The sequence below is a fragment of the Camelus ferus genome, chromosome 8 (genome assembly GCF_009834535.1).
Source record: "Camelus ferus isolate YT-003-E chromosome 8, BCGSAC_Cfer_1.0, whole genome shotgun sequence".
NCBI classification, from domain to species: domain Eukaryota; kingdom Metazoa; phylum Chordata; class Mammalia; order Artiodactyla; family Camelidae; genus Camelus; species Camelus ferus.
In genome coordinates, this window is record NC_045703.1 from 70867296 (window position 1) to 70877867 (window position 10572).

Consider the following 10572-nt stretch of genomic DNA (forward strand, 5'->3'; position numbering starts at 1 on the left):
GAGCCTGTATCTCTTGACGTAACTTCCCAAGTGTTTGTCCGTTTTCTCTCCCTCTGCCCGAGGCAGAGCAGCACGGCTGGAGTACGCTGGAGCTGGGTATTCTCCTCCTCCAGACTGGTTAGGCTCTTCCAGTACCGCAGCTGGTTAAGCTCAGGGAACTAGTTTCCCCTGAGAGCACGCCTGGTTAAGAACAGAGAGCTCTGGGATTTTCCAAAATGGTTCCTTTTCTGCTTCTTCTCCTGGAAGGAGATGTTTTTCAGATATTTCTAGGGGAACGTGGTGGAGCCCCTGGAGGTAAATCTCACAGCACTGTAGGAGCTCCCCTGTAACTGGGTCCGCTGCAGCTTTTCACTCTCGCAGTTGTCGACGCTGAACTTCCAGCAAGCCCTCAGTTATGGCTCAGGTTTCCTCTCCTGGCACGGGTTCCCACCGCATTTCCTCTCCTGAGGCTCTGCTCTGGGAAACCTTGACTCCATGTATTCTGTCTGTCCTTCCAGTTTCCCTGTGTCCTCCCCTCTCTTAGGGAGCCCAAAAGAGCTGTAGACTTTTCAATTTGTTCAGCCTTTGACTTGTTTGAAAGGAGTGGCAGCTTCCAAGCTCCTTATGCGAAGTATCAGAAACCCCATTAACGTGTTTTTAAATGTTAAACCAGTATTGCATTTTTTGGGGAAAAAACACTCCATGTAGTCATGATATTGTTGGCGTCTGTTTGTTAAAATTATATTTAGGATATTTTAATAGTATTTTTAAAGACATTGGTCTGTAGTTTCTTTTTTTCTTTCTATCTTACTGGGTCCTTCATTTGCTCTTGCTGTAATACTGGCCTAAAAGATGAACTGAAATGTGTCTATTCATTTTATATTTTCTTAAAAATTTTGTTTATAACTTTAACTATTTTTTTCTTCAGTGTTCTGTATAATTTACCAGGGAGCCACTTGGTCCTTGAGTTTGCCCTGTGGGAAGGCTTCTTAACTACAATATTACATTTTCAGTAGGTATAAGGTATTCTGGTTAGCTTTCTATGTATAATTTTTTGAGTAGACTTTAAAAGTGTGTGTTTCTCAAAAAATTTGTCTCTTTCAAGTATGTATATAATTCACTTACATAAGGTTGTTTATAATTTTCTCATTTCATTCTTTTAATTTCTATACTGTCTGGAATGGTATTCCCTCTTTCCTTCCTAATATTTTTGATAGATTCTGTTTTCACTTCTATTCTAAATATTTAAATATTTTGTAATTTTTCATTTGACCTCTGAGCTACTTAGAATTGAGTTGTATCATTTTCAAGTATTTAGAGATTATCTAGCTATCTTTTTATTACCGTTTTCTTCATGGAATTTCATTTTGGATAGAAATAGATACTTTATATTTTCTTTAAAAATTAAGTTGGTTGATAACATTCCTGCAGGCAATTAGCCCACTGGAGAGGTGTTTGCTTTTTGTTATAGTGTGAAAAAAAAGGAATAGTGCAACCCTGTCTCCTCAACGTGTCCTACCTGCCACTGTGTATCCAGTCTTCCTTTGTACGGCTACCTCATTAAATTAGTGGTCCTCAGTAGGGTTGTAGGGAAGCCAGAAAGAGAAGTGAGAGGGACTGAGGGAATAACCTCCAGAGCTTTTCCAAATGGGCCAGTTTACCTTGGCCTTGATTCCATGGTCAATAGAGGATGGGAGGTCTCATCTGGAAAACATGCTGCAGATAATTTTTGACTCCACTGCCCTCAGACTTTCATGAACAGCCATGTTGACCTACTTATTTAATTAAAGTAACCTCTCTGACTGGATAAAGAAGATGTGGTATATTTATACAATGGAATACTACTCAGCCATAAAAACCAACAACATAACACCATTTGCAGCAACATGGATGTTCCTGGAGAATGTCATTCTAAGTGAAGTAAGCCAGAAAGAGAAAAAAAATACCATATGAGATCGCTCATATGTGAAATCTGAAAAACAAAAACAAAAACAAAAAACAAACAACAACAACAAAAAAAGCGTAAATACAAAACAGAAATAGACTCACAGACATAGAATACAAACTTGTGGTTGCCAAGGGGGCGGAGGGTGGGAAGGGATAGACGGGATTTCAAAATTGTAGAATAGATAAACAAGATTATACTGTATAACACAGGGAAATATACACAAGATCTTATGGTAGCTCACAGAGAAAAAAATGTGACAATGAATATATATATGTTCATGTATAACTGAAAAATTGTGCTGAATACTGGAATTTGACACAACATTGTAAAATGATTATAAATCAATAAAAGTTTTTAAAAAAATTAAAGTAACTTCTCTTCCCCCATTTCTCTTTTATTTACCTCTCCAACTCTTCCATTTCTTTTTGTTTTATCAAGAATGGTCTGCTCTGTACCTTGTAGGATCTACAACACACACTCAAAAAAAATTCTGAGAAGAGTAACTGTCCTCCATGTGAAGGGAACACCCACACACATGCACATACACACACACGCACGCTCCACATACACAAGAATTGACAAGAGAGAATAGAATTAAATGATAAGATAATTGGTACACAAATTAATTGCTGCTAAAACCATATATTTTTATTATATACAAATCAATGTATATAGGTTGATTTGCAAAAGAGATTGTGGATTAAGTTTTGAACATAAATTTCAATAGATAAAATTTGGAATTAGGCATAAATTTTAGGAAAGGGCATGCCAAACAGAAAGTGTTGAATAAATAATAGGTACAAATATATTAATGAGCGTGGTTGGGGGAATTGTAAAAAAAAAAAAAAAGAAAGAAAGAAAAGGAAAACAACTTTCTGCTTTATATTTATATCAAACTGAATAATGTAAAATCTGCAAAGAATCAAGGAATTATATCAAAATATTTATCCTTTGTCACCAGTAGGGATATTTAGAAGCTCATTTTCTTTTTCTGTATTTACAAAGTATTTTTCTATTGACTTGTATCTGTGTTAGTTTTCACTCTCTTATATGTGTTCTTAATTACATGAAATATACCCAAAGACAACCTCATTGTTAACAAGTTATATAATATAGATGAAGTGAAACTGTTAACTTGCATCTGGACTTCTCAAGGCTAAGTTCACTCGTTTGAGGGTTGTCTTATTCCAGACCTTTTCTCCATGCATCTATTTTCAATTTTATATTCAAATAAAAGTGTATGATTTTACATCAAAAAAGAAAGCCTAACAGAATTCCTACTATATTTATGGCCCTAAACTTAAGTTTTACCTCTTCTTAATTTTTTAGGTATGTTCATATGCTCATAGACATAAAATTATGAAACAATTAAAATCATACACATAATTTCTTATATTTGTTAGCTTTTGTTTTATGCACACACATCTTTACTCTCAATTGCTATAAAATCTGGTTTCTGCCCAGGGAGCTCTGCTGTTTCCCACATCTCTACCTAACAGCCGAAGGGCTGTCCCTCCTCCACAGCAGGGCTCTCCTTTTGCTGCCTTTTACTTTTCAGAAATTATTTATAATTGGGGGCCACAAATAGCAATTTATTTTTGCTTGTTACTGTGGATTTATTATACTAAAAATGCCCCTCCACCCCTCTTTAGAGATTATATATAACACTTGCAGATTCATGCACTCAGTCATCCATCTGATCAATCCATTTATTACTTTTTATGGAAAAAATTAACTGCTTTCCACAATTTAAAAAAGTTCCAACCTAGCTGTTATTTTTATAATCTATTTTTCCTCAGGCAGTAAATCCAATCAAATATTGAACACACAAGGAACAAATTTCAGTTTAAGAAATAAACTTAATGGCGGTTAAGAAAAGAAATGAGCCCAACTGCATCCCAGAGAGCAAGACAGGCATACATGAGCTTTATGTACAAGGCGTTCTCACTGCTATGTCGTTATGATTTCCCACTATCAGCTAATCTAATCTAGTCATCGTAATAAAAGACAAGTCAAAGGGAAAAACAGATCAACTACTCTCTTCTGTTTACTTACTTTGGAACAGCATTATCTTTGCCCTAATTCTCTACCGAACTATTTTGTTTTTATTTCATCTATCATTTACCCTAAATTTATTGTCTCTCCTTTAAATCAATATCCGTCATAAGGAAACTTTGTTATTCCCTTTCTCTCTCTATTTTAAGTGTATTATCTCTTTCCCTCTGGTCTCCCTTAAATATATTGTTTGTACATGATAAGAAAAGTTAGATTAGATGTGTACTGAAAAGGGAGAGGGAGGGGCTCTGGATTCATGTGATAGTTTAGATTATTGCCCAGTAGATAGTCACCGCCTTCTCCCTGGCCCATCATGTGACATGTGACCAGCCAGGTGCTTGGTCATGTCACTTGCTTTGGTCAATGAAATGTGAGGGGAAGTGATGTGAGCAGAGGCCCTGGATGCTGTGCAGTATGGCTTTGCTCTTGCACTGGTCCCTTAAATTGGGAAGACATACCCCAGGGAGATGGTGCATCTTCACTCCAGGCCCAGAGGCAAACACCTGGATAAAACACCTGAGCCAGTTACAGCCGAAACGAAGTGGAGGAAACCAGCCACCTGAAGTAGGGCTTAGCCGGAGGAGCACTTCCTAGGTCAGCCGAGCGACCTGCACATTCAGGAACAGGAGAAGAGGCGCTTACACATCACTGAGTTTGGAGCTGCTTCATTCTGAGGTACCTCTGTGGCAATTACGGGCCTTTACATTGTCAAATGCGTCAAATGCACTCAGAACGCAGACAGCTTCACACAGTATAGGTCTCTGGAGGGCAGCAGCCGCTCTCACAGGCCTAGGTGAGGCCTCAGTGATGTTTTTATTCCTTTCCTAACCTCCCACTTGTCACACTTGAAGCAAAAACGAAAAAGAAGGAGCAAGAGCATGCAACTTGCTGTTTGGTTCTTGGCCGGCTGCAATCGACAGGGAAGGCGAGCCCTCTGGATGGCAGGACAGGAGAAAGACATCTGGAGGTTATAGGCAGATAAGAGCAAGACATTTCAGAGAACCTGGGGGGGGGCACGACTCCTGGGGGTGATCCACATGACGTGGCATCCACGAACTTTGAGTTCAGCCAGCTCTTCTTACCAAGGAACAATGATGTGCAGATGCTGGCCACGCCCTTCACCCAGCATGGACATTGTTATCATCTGTCTGTCTTTTCAGATCCTCTCCCCATCTCCTCCCCTCATAAAAAGCAAGGAGGTTGCCCATTGACCCATTGATACCATTTCTAGGTACCTGATAGACTGGGTGTAAGGGAATGACCCATCCCAAGTGAGAGATAAGCTACCGACCCTACGGCAGGAGACACACAGCCTCAGTCGACCTCTTCACATTAATGTTAATATTAGCATGTTAATGGTTTGGAAAAGTTACTGTGTCGGTGTCGCGATATCATGTGCACATACACACCGTATGCGGAGAGAGCTGATGGCTACTCTGTTTATTGATTCTCATAAAAGGGTTTATATAGGACATGCAGGAAACCTCACATACCATCTAAGTTATAACAATGTTAATAATCTTAAGCCATTTCGGTTCCCAGGTGCCAGGTTCCCAGGCTCCTGCAGTAAGCACAGGATGTTACATGATCAAGGACAGATTGTTTTAAAGTTTGTCACAAAACTTCATTAAGCAGGCCATCTCTTATCCAGCCAGCTACGTGACATTTCTCACAGCTTGTTTATCAGTTCAGCCCATGGCTTATTCTCTAGGGCCTTCAGGCGGGGGCCTGCATACTGTGGTAAAGAAATGTGTTAGCATCTCCTAATTCTACACTTATTTTACCATTTTATAATGGAATCCTTTGTTCACAACAATGGAATCCTTTAAACAACCACTAAAAGCCTTTGAAAAGGCTTGAGAGAGACCTGTGTGGGAATCTACACTATAATTAAGACTATATTAAACTTCTATACAGAATGCAATGTAGCTTGCATTTTTTTAATGAAAGTTAAATAATGGGTCTTTAAAATATTTGTCTAAAATACAAAGCATTAAAAAAGGTTTAACGAGGAGGTTTTCAATAGTCTGTGAATAACCAGCAATCCACAGGTTCTAATGGACCTTTCTAGAACACCACTCAGCCACAGCAGAAAATACATTTTTTTCAAACATCCCTGGAACATTCACCAAGATAGATCATATTCTGGTTTATAAAAACAAACCTCAACACATTTAACAGAAATCAAGCCACATAGAGTGTGTTCTCCTACCATAAAGGAATCAAACTGGAAACTGGTAACAGAGAGACAACATGAAAATCTCGGACACTTGGAAATTAAACACACACTTCTAAACAAGCCATTGGATCAAAGGGAAAGCCTCAAAATAAAAATGAAGTGATACGTGCAAATGGACAGAAATAAAAATACAATGATATGTGAATTGGAATTTTTCCTCTTTATTTGCATTAGGAAGATTAAGATCGTCTGCTTGGGGTGTCATAATCAAATTAATGTCATAACATAATGAGATAGTCACTGCACCAGGATTCTGTGTACCTTTCTCATTTAATTGTCTCAGTTATTTTTAATGCATATCTCAATCCTGTCTTGATTTCAAGCCCTGTTCCCTCTATTTTTATCAGCATACCAGAATACACTCATTATAGCTATTAAAACACGCTAATATTATCTGCTCAAATTTGGAAATCAAATATTGGCAAAGTTGTCATATCTGTGTTTTCAGTAATTACGGGTCTAAATGCAGTTCTCAGAAGTGGTCTCTTTACTTTGTTTATTGAACCAGACAAGCATCACCAATCTGTCATGTTCCAAGCTACAAAGTGCTTCATTGAAGTGCAATCAGGACCATCCTTTCATCTGTCTTGTAAAACTTGCAAAGATAGTATCTGTTTATTTTAACAGCTAAAAATTAAACAGAAAGAGAAGAAAGCTTAGAACCATTGATTAAGTATTAAAATAGAACTTATAGATAATTTTGTCTAATCACATAGCTAATGTCTGAGTCTGTTCTGAAATGAACCCAGCAAATGATGATAAATTGTATTTGAACATCTCAATTCATGAAAAGAGTGTTAGTGCTGAGGAAATATATTACATTTTTAGAAAAGTTTTGATTGTTTCAAAGTCCTTCTTTTAATTAACCTGAAATCTGTTTCAGTTTTATTTCTACTACTTGGTGCTTCCTTAGTTTGACTTCTCAGATTTGGGGAAAATCCTAGTAAATCTACATGCATTTTTCCCACTAAATTCTTTAGTAGTCTTATGACTCAATTATAACATTATCTTATTGCCTAAAGCCTCAACCACGGGCACAGTTGTTTAGTCCCCCTCTCCCTTCTCTAGGAAACTGCCTCTGCCTGTTGAGATCCTCATCTCATTCAAAGGAAGTATCCACCTGTCCCTTCATCCACCTTTTTGAATCCGCACAGCTGCTTGCTCCCTTGTGTGTCTCCGGAAGTATTTTCATGATAATCATTTCTGCTTACCTTCTCACATGTAAAAAAGAAGGAAGAAAAGGAGCTGGGATGGAGGACAGAGAAAGAGAGAGAGTACTAAGGAGACAGAGAATTTGTCTATTTTCATTTACAATTGTAGAACTCCTTATTTACTTTTGTCGTCATCTCTTCAAGAAAAATGTCAAAAGCGGCCTCTTGTTTTTTCTCAGTCTCAAATCTGCACCAGTTTGTGTGTTACATAGCATGACTTTGATTAGTAATTTAAAATCCTTGACAGGAAGTTTCTTAGAAATGACTTCAAATACAAAATCTACAGGTTAAGAAATCAAAATGTAACAGAATAGAGTGAACTATATTCTAAATTGGTTCCTGGAAGCAGTACCAGCCAAGGACCGCAGCACCCGCAGTGTCCCGACTGCAGAGGAGAAAGCTGTTCCGAGTCACAATGGCTTTTTGCGAACAGCAAAGATAGAAATTATTCCACTTATTAATTCTGTACACAGAACTTCATAAAGTCCCTCAAGTCAACAACACAAGTACCTAGGAGGGAAATAGTGAATGTGCGAGAGGTGATGAGCTAATTACATGATTATTGAAATAAATTAAAGTAAACAGCCAGCAAATCTAAAGGGGTTGAACTTTTCATCTGAATGCACCTTCTAGAAGGAAGTTACCAAAACAAAGAGAGAGCGCGCTGCTGTGTTGGGGAACGGAATATTTTATGCTTCATTGCTGGTCTCATTTAAATACATTCCTCTGAATAATGTTAAATATTTTAGAGTGGAAATACGATATTTCATTGCTATTTGCAAGAATTCTCTTTTTTTTTTTTTTTTCAGTATAAGCACAAGAAGCATATTTCTCCCTAACCCATCATTTTAGGCTCAAGAAAAAAAAGATAAAAACTAGCACATAATCTGGTCGGTGTGGGAATGAAGAGTGCTTTTAACATTAAGTGCGTTTAGAATGTTAGACTGACCGCGTTTTCATTAATGTGAATGATACGAGCGGGTCGTTAACAACTTAGTATGCGGGGCTCGCACGTTAAAATCTGACTCACGATGTGGTCCGGCTTCCTTGTTTTCGTTAAATTGCTACCTCTCGGCAGGAACCCAGACAAACGGGGTGCCTGCATCACTCTGTGTGACTTTCCGTGGGAAGCTTCCAGAAAGGGTTGCATAATTGTGAATAAGCCTTTTGGCAGAAATGTGAAAGCTTCCATTGTGCTCGGACAAGGACAGAGGCCAGCGTTTGAGGGGAGGTTGCTACAGTTTTGCCAAATTGTGGAAGGGAAAATGCATGGGGCCAGTTGCAAGGCTCAGCTGCATCTTTCTAATCTAAACACATGGAGAAATAGGGGGTCCGTTTTTTTTAGATTTGACTACAGTTACAGCTCTACTAGGGTGAAGATTCAAAATATTTTTTAACTAAAGTTATAAATAGAAACAATGTATCAGGATTGGTGTAAGACACCATAAAATCAACCACGATTTTGCCAAACGTTTAAATGAAATGAGCCTTTCGATAAGTAGAACTAAACCTTTTGGACAGTGCGGCCTCCCTGATTATCCCAGCAACGACTCCCAGTGTCTGCTTATCTCCACTTGCCCCCTGTATTCTTTCCCAATTTTGTATCTACTGCACCCAGAACCCAGACCTCTGCTCCGTGGGGGCTGAGTCCTGAGCTCCTCATGGAGAACGTGGCACCGCCTTGAGTGAAAGCTCAGGTCTGCAGTGTTCTGAATTAGAATATCCTCTCCAACCTCTCTGTTTCTCCCAAGCCTGCGCCCGCACCCTCTTCTGAGTTCAGGTCCAAACTCCTTTTACAAAGTTGTGTTGCTTTGAGTCTCAGGAGACAGTAGTTCCTGCCCGACACGAGCTCAGTCCCACGGCTGGCTCTCTGCACGTGCCGCTTTGGGGGTGCACTGACCCCGCTGCCACGCAAATCCGGGGGCGGGGATGACCATCTACAAGCAACCGAAGCCCCCGCTCAGCCGCTTGCTGGTCTGCGCAGCTCTGAGACTCAGTTTCTCAGTCCCCTGGAGTGGAGGTTGTGGAACTCGCTGTCACTTACCTTCCCGAAGTTTTACGAGGCTCCTATGAGACTGATGTCCTTTGCAAACTATCAACTTCTGTACGATGTGAATTTTCATTATTAAAACTGCTTTATGTGCACATGGCTTGTTTCTTCAGGTAATTAAAATTATTGATGGGGTGTAACCATCCTTTATACTCCACTGAGTTACTGGAGGTTTCACAGAAGCACAAACGTCACAGGTTGTAGGTGCTCAGTAAGTACCGTCCCAGCAGCTGTCAGTTCACCGACTACCAGCGGGGAAGGCCGCCCCCTCCCCCTCCCCTCCCCCTCCCCCTTCCCCCCTCCCCGTCCACCAGCCCTTCCCCAGCCACGCACACTGACTGCTGAAAGCGCTAACTGACCCTGCTGCCTGGGTACCAGGGACGTGACTGGAAACTGTCAGGAAGTCCCGGGCCCTTCCACGGCCCCAGCGGCAGATCCTGTCCCCGAGAAACTACCGGCAGAGCCAGGCCCCGCGTGACTCCCTCAGCAGCGCCGTTGCGCGCGAAGCCGGACCCAGGGGGGTGTTCAGCGAGGGCGAACTGCGCGTCAGCGCGTCTGCTCCTGACACGCTGCAGCGAGGGCGCGCACAAGCGGGGCGCGGGAGGCGCAGACGGCCGGTGAGGGAAGGGCCGGACGCCTTCAGCCTCCAGGAGAAAGGGCCAGGGAAGCGGGACTGAAAGGCCACAGCTGCTCTGCGAGGCTGGGTGCAGGAGGCGGCGGGAACAGCGCTTCCGTTTCTTTTAACGTAAACAAACCAGCCTCATGAATAAAACACGACTGCTTGGCTGAATGCCTCGTGATTGCAGAGTCCCTCTGGGGACAGTGGATTGAGAGTCCGCATTTATTAAAACATACAATAACAATAATAACAGTAATGAATCTCAGCGCTTGTTTTTTCACCTTGTCTCTGCTTCAGAGGTGCAGAATGTTCAGATGCTCTAACTGCAAAAAGTAAGTTAGTAAACAGATGGTCTCTTAAAATTACACCTAAGTGCTTAGGGTCCAAACCCCTTTCCTGGTACACCAGCAGGACCCTGGTTTGACCCCCCCCCCCCCCGCACTGAGTCGTCACTGAACACGGAAAATTTGG

The 10572-nt window shown here is 40.8% G+C and overlaps 1 long non-coding RNA gene across 2 annotated transcripts; it reads right to left on the reverse strand.

Annotated features, from left to right (window-relative positions):
• Positions 1-5407: 5407 nt before the first annotated feature.
• Positions 5408-10207, reverse strand: LOC106729748. Of its 2 annotated transcripts, XR_001366159.2 has the most exons (3): positions 9842-10207; positions 9477-9647; positions 5408-6848 (listed from the first exon to the last, which is right to left on the reverse strand). It is a non-coding gene; the product is annotated as an uncharacterized LOC106729748 (long non-coding RNA). The 2 variants fall into 2 exon arrangements; XR_004322118.1 differs by having other exon boundaries at positions 5408-9647.
• Positions 10208-10572: the final 365 nt, after the last annotated feature.